A 13,009-nucleotide genomic window follows, 5' to 3' on the forward strand; every position below is an offset into this window, starting at 1 on the left:
ACAGCTTCACTGCTAAATTCTGCCAAACATTTAAAGAAGAATTCATGCCCATATTTCAAAAAAATAAAAAATAGAACACTTCCGAACTCATTTAATGAGTCCAGCATTACCATCATACCAAAGTCAGGTAAGAAAAATGCAAGAAAAGTAAAAGCCAATATCTCATGAATATAAATGAAAAAAATTGGGTCTGCTGCATGGGCAACAGCAGACCCTCCATATCACCCTGCCCAGGCTCTGTAGCTTCATCGCAAGATGTCGATTCAACACGGGAGGAGACAGATACCGTGTCACTCCCAAGTCGGACTGCACAGCCATTCTCGGCGGTGCAGATAGACTCTTAAGAAGCTACACCATTGTCTCTCGAGGCTCTGTAGCTTCAGCTTCACTGGAGAGTGCAGATAGACTCTTAAGAAGCTACACCATCGTCTCTCGAGACGGACGGCTGCCGATAAATGAAAAATTATCAACAAAGTATTAACAAAGTGTACTCAAAAGCACATTAAGAAGATCATACACAATGATCAAATAGGATTCATCCTTTGGATACGAGAATGGTTCAGCATATGCAAATCAATAAATGTGACACATCACATTGAAGGAATAAATAATAAAAATTATATAATCATCTCAATAGGTCCAGAAAATTATCATTTGACAAGATCTAACACCTCTTCATGATAAAAAGGACTCTCAACAAATTGGAAATAGAAAGATTAAAGGCTAAGTTGGACAAGGCCACAGGTAACATTATGCTCAGTGGTAAAAGTTTGAAAGCTCTTCCTCTGAGACCAGGAACAAGACTAGAATACTCACTCTAATCACTCATATTCAATATAGTACTAACAGCCCTGGCTAAGCAATCAGGTGTGGGGTGAAGTAGGGTGGAGGGCAGAGATCCAAATCTAAAAGGAAGGAACAAAATTTTCCCTGTTTATAGATGACATGATCTTATATATAAAAAACACTAAAGATTACAGAAAAAAAATACATATATCAAATCATCACATTGTACAACTTGAACTTACACAATGTTAGACTTAATAAATAAATTCAGTGAAGTTGCAGGATACAGAAACAACATACAAAAATGAGTTGCATTTTTATACACTAACAATAAAATATCTGAAAAAGAAAGAAAACAATACCACTCACAATAGCACCAAGGACAATAAAATATTTTGGAATAGATTTAACTGTGGAGGTGAAAAATCTGTACACTAAAAACTATAAGACATTGATGAAAAAAATGGAAGACATAAATATCCTGTGTTCATGAATCAAGAGTTAACATTGTTAAACCATAAGAATTAACATTATTAATTTGTTAAATTGCTCATACTACCCAAATCCAGCTATAAATTCAATGAATCCCTATCAAGATTTAATTGGTATTATTTACAGAAATTGAAAATAAACTCTAAAATCTCTATGGAACCAAAGAAGACCTCAAATAGCCAAAGCAATCTTGAGGAAAAAAAGGGGGCAGGGAGCTGGAGGCATCACACTTCCTTAATTTCAAACTATATTACAAAGCAGTATAGCACTGGCATAAAAAAATAGACACATAGGCCAATAGAACAGAATCAACAGCCAAGAAGTAAACCCATGCACATATGACCAAATAATGTTTGACAAGGGAGACAAAAATGCTTAATGGGGAAAAGATAGGCTCTACAATAAATAATATTGGAAAAAACAGATATCTCCATTCAAAAGAATGAAATTGGGCCTTTACCTTACAAAAATTAATTCAAAATGGATTAAAGACTTAAACATAAGACTTCAAACTAAAAATTCTAGAAAACATAGGGGAAATCTTTTTGACATTGGTCTTGGCAATAGGTCTTTTGGATTTGACACTTAAATAAAGGCAGCAAAAATAAACACATGAAAATACATCAAACTGAAATGCTCCTTCACAGCAAAAGAAATTATCAACAAAATGAATGAACAACATATGAAATGGGAGAATTAGCACACCACATATACAAAATATATAAGAAACCCATACAGGACTTCTGGCCAAGATGGAGGTGTATGTAGGCACGCTGAGTCTCCCTCCACAACTAAGAAGGAATACAACTACCTCAAAACCAAAAGCAACCAGAAGTTCCAGAAAATCAAGCTGCATGGAAGTCCAACAAACAAAGATATAAAGAAGAAACACTCATCCAGACAGGTAGGAGGGGCAGAGCCAGGGTGGAGGACGCAGTGTGGTGGGTGGAAAGTGCAGTGACACATTTAAAAAAGTAGGGACACCTGGAGGGGGAGGTGCTCCCAGCACCAAACCAGACTGCACAACTCACGGTTCCAGTGCCCAGGAAAATAAAACCTCATTGCTTCTGATTGTGAAAACTGGTGGGGATTGGGGCAGGGAAAGAAACTGCCAGTCTCCCAGCAAAGTCTGTTTTTTTAGAGCCCCCAAAGCCTTAGAACATCCACAGACCCACCCACTCTGGAACCATGACCAGGGCAACAGCTATAGGTGCACCAGTCCCACCGGGAAGTGGAAGAAGTGCCTGGAATAGGGAAAAGTGCTGAGCAAGTGACATTTATCTCTCTTTGACCCCTTCCCCACAAACAGTGCTACAATGTGGTGAAACAGGTCACCCAGCAGTGATGAATATTTAAGGATCCACCCCTTACAACATAACAGGTGTGACAGCTCTACCTAAGACACAGAGGCAAACATAGGAGCCTCTCAAGTTCAAGAGGTAGAGAAGTATGGCCTAGAAAATGGAGCAGATAAGGTTCCAGTGGGAGAACTAAGCAACAAGGAGATAGTCAACCTAAGATATGAAGAGTTCAAAACAGTGGTGATAATGATGCTCGCAGACTAGACAGGCATAATTGAGTATGGCAAATGCATAAGGGAAGAAGTAAGGGCTATACTAAGTGAAATGAAGTAAAATCTACATGAAACCAATGGTGAAGGGAAAGAAGCTGAGGTTAAAAGCAACAACTTAGAACATAAGGAAGAAATAAACAGTCAACCAGTTACATAATGAAGAAACAAGAACTAAAAAAAAAATAAGGAGAGGCTTAGGAACCTCTGGGATAACTTTAAATGTACAATATCTGAATCATAGGGGTGCCAGAAGTAGAAGAGGAAAAAAATGAAAACTTATTTGAAAAAATATGAAGGAAAACTTCCTTAATTTGGTGAAGAAAATAGACATACAATTCTAGGAAGAAGAGAGAATCTTAAACAAGCTAGACCCAAAGAGGGCCACAGCAAAACATGTCATAATAAAATGCCAAAGGATAAAGATAAAGACAGAATCTTAAAAGCAGCAAGAGAAAAGAGGAGAGTTATCTACAAAGGGGTTCCCATAAGACTATCAGCTGATTTCTCAAAAGAAACTACAGGCAAAAAGGGACTGGCAAGAATTATTCAGTGATGAAAAGCAAGGAACTACAACCAAGATTATTCTATCCAACAAAGCTATCATTTAGAATGGAAGGGCAGATAAAGTGCTTCCCAGACAAGGTAAAGCTAAAGGAGTTCATCATCACTAAGCCCTTATTATAGAAAATGTTAAAGGGGCCTATTTAAGAAAAAGAAGATCAGACTGCTCAGGCATCCACACGCATTCCCCAGCACACATTCGCTGTAGTCTCTGTCTCTGTGCGATACTTTGGTCTCTCTCCACTGCTCTATTGCCAATATGTTGCTTTCTAAGAAGTTGACTCTGGACAAGCTGGACATGAAGGGGAAGCGGGTTGTCATGGGACTGGACTTCAATGTTCCTATGAAGAACAAGCAGATAACAAACAACCAGAGAATCAAGGCAGCCATCACAAGCATCAAATTCTGTCTGGACAATGGAGGCAAGTCAGTTGTTCTCATGAGCCACCTGGGCCTGCCTGATGGTGTCTCCATGCCTGACAAGTACTCCTTGGAGCCCTTTGCTGTGGAGCTCAAATCTCTGCTGGGCAAGAACATTTTGCTCTCAAAGGACTCCGTGGGCCCTGAAGTGGAGAAAGCCTGTGCTGACCTGGCCTCGGGGTCTGACACCCTCCTGGAGAACCTGCGCTCTCAGGTGAAGGAAGAAGGGAAGGGAAAAGATGATTCCAGGAATAAGGTTAAAGCTGAGTCAACTAAAATAGAAACTTTCTGAGCTTCACTTTCCAAGCTAGGGGATGTCTGTCAATGATTCATTCAGCACTGCTCACCGAGCCCACAGCTCTATGGTGGGAGTCAATCTGCCACAGAAAGCCTCCAGCTTTCTGATGAAGAAGGAGCTGAACTACTTTGCCAAGGCCTTGGAAAGCCCAGAGCGACCCTTCCTGGCCATCCTGGATGGAGCTAAAATTGCAGACATGATCCAGGTGATTATTAATATGCTGGACAAAGTCAATGAGATGATTATTGGTGGTGGAATGGCTTTTACCTTCCTTAAGGTGCTCAATAACATGGAGATTGGCACTTCTCTGTTTGATAAAGAGGGAGCCAAGATCGTCAAAGATCTGATGTCCAAAGCTGAGAAGAATGGTGTGAAGATTACCTTGCCAGTGGACTTTGTCACTGCTGACAAGTTTGATGAGAATGCCAAGACTGGCCAAGCCACCGTGGCCTCCGGCATACCTGCTGGCTGGATGGGCTTGGACTGCAGGCCTGAGAGGAGCGAGAAGTACACCGAGGCTGTCACTAGGGTCAAGCAGATTGTGTGGAAAGGGCCTGTGGGCATATTTGAATGGGAAGCTTTTGCCTGAGGCACAAAAACCCTCATGGATGAGGTGGTGAAAGCCACTTCTCGGGGCTGCATCACCATCATAGGTTGGGGAGACATTGTCACTTGTTGTGCCAAATGGGACACGGAGGACAAAGTCAACCATGTCAGCACTGGGGGTAGTGCTAGCTAGAGCTCCTGGAAGGTAAAGTCCTGCCAGGGGTGGATGCTCTCAGCAATGTTTAGTACTTTTCCTGCCTTTGGGTTCCTGTGCACATCTCCTCACTCAACTTAGTATCTCTACTTGATGTTAGCTAAAATATTCCCCCATGTCAAGATTCAGCTACTGGCCAAGAGATGCAGCCCAAGAACAGTAACACAGTTGCACAGCAGCATATCAGCTCGCCTTTACTGCACCCTGGATTTGACTACATTCTTCAGGATCCCATTTGAATTTCTTAGTGGCTAAAACCATTGTGCATTCTAGAGAGCATATATTTATATTTTGCCTGTTAAACTATTAGCTTAATTCTCTTCTTGGAGTAGCTTACTCTGATTAACTCTGTAATTGTTTTGTTACTGGGCATGAAAACAAGATGAAATCCCAGTTGTAGGGAGGGAGGGAGATAAAAGTGGAGACCTATTAAATAAATAATAAAGGTATTCATGGAAACTGGAAAAAAGAAAGAAAAAGAAGACCAAAAATATGAATATTAAAATGACAAAAACTCACAACTATCAACAACAGAATCTAAAAAATAAAAACAAAAATAAATTAAGCAAACAACCAGGATAGGAACAGAATCATAGGTATGGGGATAATTTGGAGGGTTATCAGCTAAGAGGGGGAAGGGGGAAAAATGGGGAAATGATGCAGGGATTAAGAAGCATAATTAGTAGGTACAAAATAGACAGGGGGATATTAAGAATGGTATAGGAAAGGGTGAAACCAAAGAACTTACATGCACAACCTATGGACATGAACTAAGGAGTGTGGGATTTCTGGAGGGAATGGGGTACTGGGCAGAGGGGAGCAAAGGAAAAAAGTGAGACAATTGTAACAGCATAATCAATTAAATATACTTAAAAAAAGAAACTCATACAATTCAATAGCAAAAACACCAAATTATTTTATTAAAACATGGGCAAGGGACCTGAATAAATGTTTTTTTTTTTTTTTCCCAAAGAAGATATACAAATGGCCAATGGGTATATTAAGTGTGCTCAATATTAATAATGATAAAGGAAATGCAAATCAAAACCACAATGAGAGATTACCTCATACCTGTAGAATGGCTATTCTGAAAAGACAAATAACAAATGCTGGTGAGCATGAGCAGAAAAAGGAACCCTTGTACACTGGTGGTGGAAATATAATTTGGTACAGCCACTATGGAAAAAATACGGACAATACTAAAAAAATTAAAATTATAACTACCATATTATCCAGCAATTTAACTTCTGTATTTATATCTGAAGAAAAAGAAATCACTATCTTGAAGAGATATTTGTATTTCCATGTAGCATTATTTACAGCAGTTAAGACATAGAAACAACCTAAGTGTCTGTTGATGAATGAGTGAAGAAAATATGATGAATATAATGGTATATTATTCAGCATATAAAAGGAAATCCGGCCATTTGCAACAACATGGATAAACCTTGAGGGAATTGTGCTACATGAAATAAGTCAGACAGAAAAAGACAAATACCATATGATCTCATCTATATGTGAAAGCTTAAAAAAACCTAAATTCATAGAAATAGAGAGCAGATTAATAATTGTCAGGGCAGGGAGGAGGGGAATAGATAAAGGTGGCCAAAGGGTACAATTTACAATTATAAGATGAATACATTCTGGGAATCTAAAGTACAGCATTATAACTAGTTAACAATACTGTAATGTATACTTGAAAGCTATGAATAGAATAAATCTTAAAAGTTGTCATCACACTCCCCAAAAAGTTAACTATATGAGGTATTAGAGGTGTTAACTAACCTTATTGTGGTTATCACTTTTGAAATAGTTACACATGTATAAGATCATCAAATTTTACAACTTAAACCTACACGATGTTATATGAGGGAAGACTCCCCCCAAAATAAAATTTATTTATAAAAAATTGTGTATTTATTCTTACATATTTAAACTTCAGTCACCTTCAAAGTACTCTCCATTTGATGCAATACACTGATGGAGATGGTTTTTCCACTGTTCAAAACAGTTTTGAATTAATTGCTTTTGAAGACTTTTAGTGCTTCTACTGTTTTTTATTTCACGTCTTCCACATAGGCAAAACATTTCCATATGAGGACTTTTTTCATCCGCAGAAACAACAACAACAAAAAGTCACTCTGGGCAAGATTGGGTGAATAGGGATGGTAGGGCAAGGGGGTCATGTCGTTCTTGGTCAAAAACTGCTAAACACTTAGTGCAGTGTGGGCAGGTGCACTCGTAAATCACCCATCATGAAATGGGCAAATGTGTTAAAAGTCTTTTTTAAAAAAATTCACTGAAGTTGAATGCAACCTTTCACAACAACACTTGCAGATACAGATGGGTTCCTAGAACACACATCTAGCAGGGGAAGCCTGCACTACAAGAAGATACACCCTCCAGAAGATAATTCCAGGTTTTTTTGGGTCCCCCCTTGTATGTCAATTATGTCTCAAAAAAGCTGGTTGTGGGGGGGAGGAACAGAGCCCAAAATATATTAAGAAAACTTTGTCAGATTTGAAGGAAGAAGTATACTGTTCTACATTAGTAATCAATGATTTCAATAATAGAATCACTAGACAGAAGATCAATAACAAAATAGAGGAGTCGAATACAACCATAAACCAATTAGACCTCCCCCCCAAAAAAACCATCATCCCAATACCAGTAAAATGCACGTTTTTCTAAAGTGCACATGGAACAGTCTCCAGGATACACCATATGGTAGACCAGAAAACAAGTCTCAGTAGATTTTTAGAAGATAAACATCATACAAAGTATTTCAATATTTTCTCTGACCACAATGGAGTGAAGCTAAAAACTAGTAGCAGAAAAAAATCTGGAACAGAAGGAAATATGTGTAAATTAAACAACATACTCCTCAACCAATTAGTCAAGAATACATAATAAGAGAAATTATAAAATGCTTAGAGGCTATTGAAAAAGAAAACACAACATACCAATACATATGGAATGCAGTGAAAATAGTGTTGAGAGGGAAATTTTTTTTTATTATGTATTGGTTTCAGATGTAGAGCTTAGTGGTTAGACAATCATATACTTGCTAGTGCTCTCCTTGATATTTCTAGTACTCCAACTGACACTATACATAGTTATCACAATATTATTGACTATATTTTCTATGCTTAACTTACTTCCCTGTGACTATCTTGTAGCTATCAATTTGTGCTTCTTAGTCCCTTCACCTCTTTCACACAGTGCCCCAACCCTTCTCCCTCTGGCAACCCCCAGTTCTCTTTTGTGTCTATGAGTCTGTTTCAATTTTGTCTTTTTACTTTGTGTTTTAGATTCCACATATAAGAAAAATCATACAGCATTTTTCTTTCTCTGACTGACTTATTTCACTGAGCATAATACCCTCTAGGTCCATCCATGCTGTTGCAAATGGTAATATTTTATTGTTTTTTATGGTCTAGTAATATTCCATTGCATATATGTACTACAGCTTTTTCATCCACTCATTTATTGATAGGCTCTTGGGGTCACTCCATAGCTGCAGTATTGTAAATAACACTGCAAAGAACATAGGGGTGCATATATCCTTTTGAATCAGTGTTTTGGGCTGCTTAATATAAATCTTCAGAAGTGGAATCACTGGGTCCTAAGGCAGGTCCATTTTTAATCTTTTGAGGAAATTCCCTTCCATTTTCCACAGTGGCTACACAAATCTGCATTCCCACCAACAGCACACTAAAGTTCCTTTTTCTCCACATCCTCGCCAACCCAACACTTGTTTGTTGATTTGTTGATGATAGCCTTTCTGACAAGCATGAGATTGTATGTTATTGTAGTATTAATTTGCATTTATCTGATGATTAGTGACATTGAGCATCTTTCATATGTCTATTGGCTATATGTAGGTCCTATTTGAAAAGTGTGTATAAACCTCTGCCATGTTTAATTTGGATTGTTTGTTTATTTAGATATCAACCCTTTGTTAGATGTATTATTGGCAAATATGTTCTTCCATTTAGTAGGTTGTTTCTTTATTGTTGTTGTTATTTTAAATTTGATATATTTCTTTATTTATTAATTTATTTTATTGTATTGTATTGTATTTCTATTACAGTTGTCCCATTTTTCCCCCATTTCTCTCCCCTATCCAGCTCGCCCCTTCTCGCACTGTCATTCCCCACCCTGTTGTCCATGTCCATGGGTTATTTATACTAGTTCCTTGACTAGACCTTCCCCTATTTACTCCTTCTCTCCCCTTCATCCCCGATAACTGCTTTTCTGTTCCTTGTTCAATTTTGTTCATCTTTTTGTGTTGTTCATTATTCTCCTGTATCAGGTGATATCATATGGTATTTTTCTTTCATTGCCTGGCTTATTTCATCAAGCATAATTCTCTCTAGTTCCATCCATGTTGTCGCAAATGATAGGAGTTCCTTCTTTCTTTCTGCTGCATAGTATTCCATTGTGTAAATGTACCACAGTTTTTAATCCACTCATCTACAGATGGGCACTTAGGCTGTTTCCAGCCCTTGGCTATTGTAAAGACCGTAGCTATGAACATAGAGGTGTATAGCTTATATTGAATTAAGGTTTCAGGGTTCTTCGAGTATAGTCCTTGCAGTGGAATCACTGGTTCAAAAGGCAGTTCCATTTTTAGTTTTTTGAGGCAATTCCATACAGTTTTTCACAGTGGCTGCACCAGTCTGCATTCCCACCAGCAGTGCACTAGGGTTCCCCTTTCTCCTCATCCTTGCCAGCAGTTGTTTGCTGATTTGTTGATGATGGCCATTCTGTCCAGTGTAAATTGGTATCTTACTTTGGTTTTCTAATTTTTTAAAAAATAATGTATTTATTTATTCATTTGTTTATTTATTTTATTTTTAGAGAGAGGGGAAAGGAGAAAGGGAGAGAAACATCACTGTGTGGTTGCCTCTCACTCGCGCCCCCAACTGGGGACCTGACGTGCAACCTATTAATGTGCCCTGATTGGAAATCAAAACAGTGACACTTGGCTCGCAGGCCAACACTCAATCCACTGAGCCACAGCAGCTAGGGCTCATTGTGATTTTTATTTGCATCTCTCTGATGGCTAGTGATATTGAATATTCTTTCATGTATCTATGGACCCTATGTGTATCCTTCTTGGAGAATTGTTTGTTCATGTCCTTTGCCCATTTTTTAATTGGGCTGTCTGTATTCTTGGTGTTGAGATATATAAGTTCTTTATATATTTTTGAGATTAATCCCTTGTCTGAGGTATAATTGGCAAATATGTTTTCCCATATGGTTGGTTTCCTTTTCATCTTGCTGATGTTTTCTTTTGCTGAGCAGAATCTTTAGTTTGATGTAGTCCCATTTGTTTATCCTTTCTTTTATTTCCCTTGCCTTAGGAGGTGTATCAGTGAAAGTATTTCTATGTGGGGTATCTGATATTTTCCTGCCTATGTTTTCCTTTAAAACTTTTATGGTGTCATGGTTTACATTTAAGTCTCTGATCCATCTTGAGTTTATTCTGGTGTGTGGTGTAAGTTTGTGATCTAGTTTCGTTTTTTACATGTCCCGGTCCAGTTCCCCCAGCACCATCAGTTGAAGAGGCTCTTCTCACTTTATTTTATGCTCCTTTTCCTTTTGTTGAATATTAGTTGACCATATAGACCTGGGTTTATTTCTGGGCTCGCTATTCTGTTCCATTGATCTATATGTCTGTTCTTATCCAGTACCAGAGTGTTTTGATCACAGTGGCTTTGTAGTATTGTTTGATATCTGGTGTTGTGATTCCTCCTGCTGTGTTCTTCTGTCTCAAGATTGCTGTGGCTATTCGGGGTCTTTTTTTGGTTCCATATAAATTTTTGAAGTATTTCTTTCTAGATCTGAAATATGTCATTGGTATTTTAAAAGGGATTGTGTTGAATCTGTAAATTGCTTTGGGTAGTGTGCACATTTTAATGATGTTGATTCTTCCCATCCATAAACATGGTATTTGCTTACATTTATTTGTATCTTCCTTAATTTCTTTCTTCAGTGTTCTATAGTTTTCCAAGTACAGGTCTTTTATCTCTTTGGTTAAGTTTATTCTGAGATACTTTATTTTTCTTGTTGCTATAGTAAATGGAATTTTTTTCTAGTTTCTATCTCTGACATTTTATTGTTGTCATAGAGAAATGTCTTCGATTTCTGTATATTGACTTTGTACCATCCTATTTTTCCAACTTCACTTATTATGTCGAGTAGTATTTTAGTGGATTCTATAGGGTTTTCTATGTACACTATCGTGTCATCTGCAAATAATATTTTTACTTCTTCTTTTCCAGTTTGGATGCTTTTTATTTCTTTCTCTTGTCTGATTGCTGTGGCTAGAACCTCCTATACTGTGTTAAATAAGAGTGGAGCGAGTGAACATCCTTGTCTTGTTCCTGATCTCAGGGAATGCTTTCAGTTTTTATCCATTGAGTGTGATGTTGGCTTCAGGTTTGTCATATATAGCTTTTATTATGATGAGGCATGCTCCCTCTATTCCCATTTTGCTGAGTGTTTTCATCATAAATGGGTGTTGTACTTTATCAAATTCTTTTTGGCATCTATTGATATGATCATGTGATTTTTGTCTTTCATTTTGTTTATGTGGTGTATTACATCTATTGATTTGCAAATATTAAACCACCCTTGTATCCCTGGAATAAATTCCAGTTGACGTGGAGTATGATCTTTTTAATATGTTGCTGGATTCTGTTTGCCAGCATTTTGCTGAGGATTTTAGCATGTATGTTCATCAGTGATATTAGCCTGTAGTTTTCTTTCCTGTGTCTTGACCTGGTTTTGGAATTATGGTAATACTGCCTTCATGAGGAGAGTTTGGGAGTTTTTCCTCCTTTTGGATTTTTTGGAGTAGTTTGAGAAGGGTAGGCATTATTTCTTCCCTAAACATGTTGTAAAATTCGCCTGAAAGCCATCCAGTCCAGCACTTCTGTGTGCTGGGTATTTTTGTTTGTTTTGTTTTGTTTTTAATTCAATTGTACTCTTTGTTATCAGTATGTTCAGGCTTTATACTTGTTGATTCAGTTTTGGAAGATTATATGTTTCTAGAAATGTTCATTTTATCTAGGTTGTCAAGTTTCTTGCCATACAGTTGTTTGTAGTAATTTCTTTTTTTAAGTATATTTTATTGATTATATTGTTACAATAGTTCCAGTTTTTTCCCCTTTGCTTCCCTCCACCCAGCATCACCCCTTCCCCAGCGATCCTGCCCCAAGTCTATGCCCATGGGTCATACATACAAGCTCTCCTGATTCACCCTTTCATATATTCTTCTTCTTCTTTTTTAAAATTAATTAATTAATTAATTGTTTTAACAATAAAAAATAACAATCCCTCCCTCTCAGACTTAAGACCCTTTATAATCTTATAAAGGACAATGAGCGAAGGTCTCGAGCTCCTCTAGCTGCTTCAAGCTGGACATGGTTGTCATCCTACCTACCCTTCGGTCCAGAAATCCCTAATAAGAGTGGGGGTGTGGCGGGGAGGGTGGCCTTCCCACATGGGGAAGGACCATGCAGACTCCAGGTCAGTTGGCTGTCCCAGACAACAGCATGCTTGGTTTAACAGGCTGGCATCCTTGTTGTATTCTGGGGCCAACAGACCTGGCAACAGGGTTAAAAGACATCATTCAATCCATAACCACTAGATGAAAAAAGGCAGGGATTGATTTTTCAATGTCCCACATTAGGGAGAAAAGGGGGCTTCTTTGGAGGAAGATGTGCCAGGCAAATCTCACCTGTCCAAAACCTTTTTGCCCATTATATTTAGTTTGGGCTGAGGGAAATATTTTAGGTTTTCCCCCCTCTCAGACCTCTGGGCTCTTTCTGTCCAAGCTATTATGATAGAAAAGAGAAACCAGTTTTAAAGTGAAGCCCACAGACCACCCCATATTTCACTAACCCAGCCACTTAGTTCAGCCATGTAGTAATTTCTTACGATCCTTTCTATTTCTGTGATATCAGTTGTGATTTTTCCTTTTTCATTTCTGATTTTGTTTATTTGGGCCTTCTCTTTTTTTTTCTGGTTGAGCCTGACTAAAGGCTTGCCAATTTGTTTTAACCTTTCAAAGAAGCAGCTCCTGGTTTTGTTGATCTTTAGAATTGTT

General features: G+C 38.0%; 1 pseudogene; it reads left to right on the forward strand.

Annotated features, from left to right (window-relative positions):
* Nucleotides 1-3,671: 3,671 nt before the first annotated feature.
* On the forward strand, nt 3,672-4,922 carry LOC150012765 (phosphoglycerate kinase 1 pseudogene; annotated as a pseudogene).
* The last annotated feature ends 8,087 nt before the right edge of the window (nt 4,923-13,009 follow it).

The sequence above is a fragment of the Furipterus horrens genome, unplaced genomic scaffold, assembly GCF_987537825.1.
Source record: "Furipterus horrens unplaced genomic scaffold, mFurHor1.1.pri manual_scaffold_4, whole genome shotgun sequence".
Lineage (NCBI taxonomy): Eukaryota > Metazoa > Chordata > Mammalia > Chiroptera > Furipteridae > Furipterus > Furipterus horrens.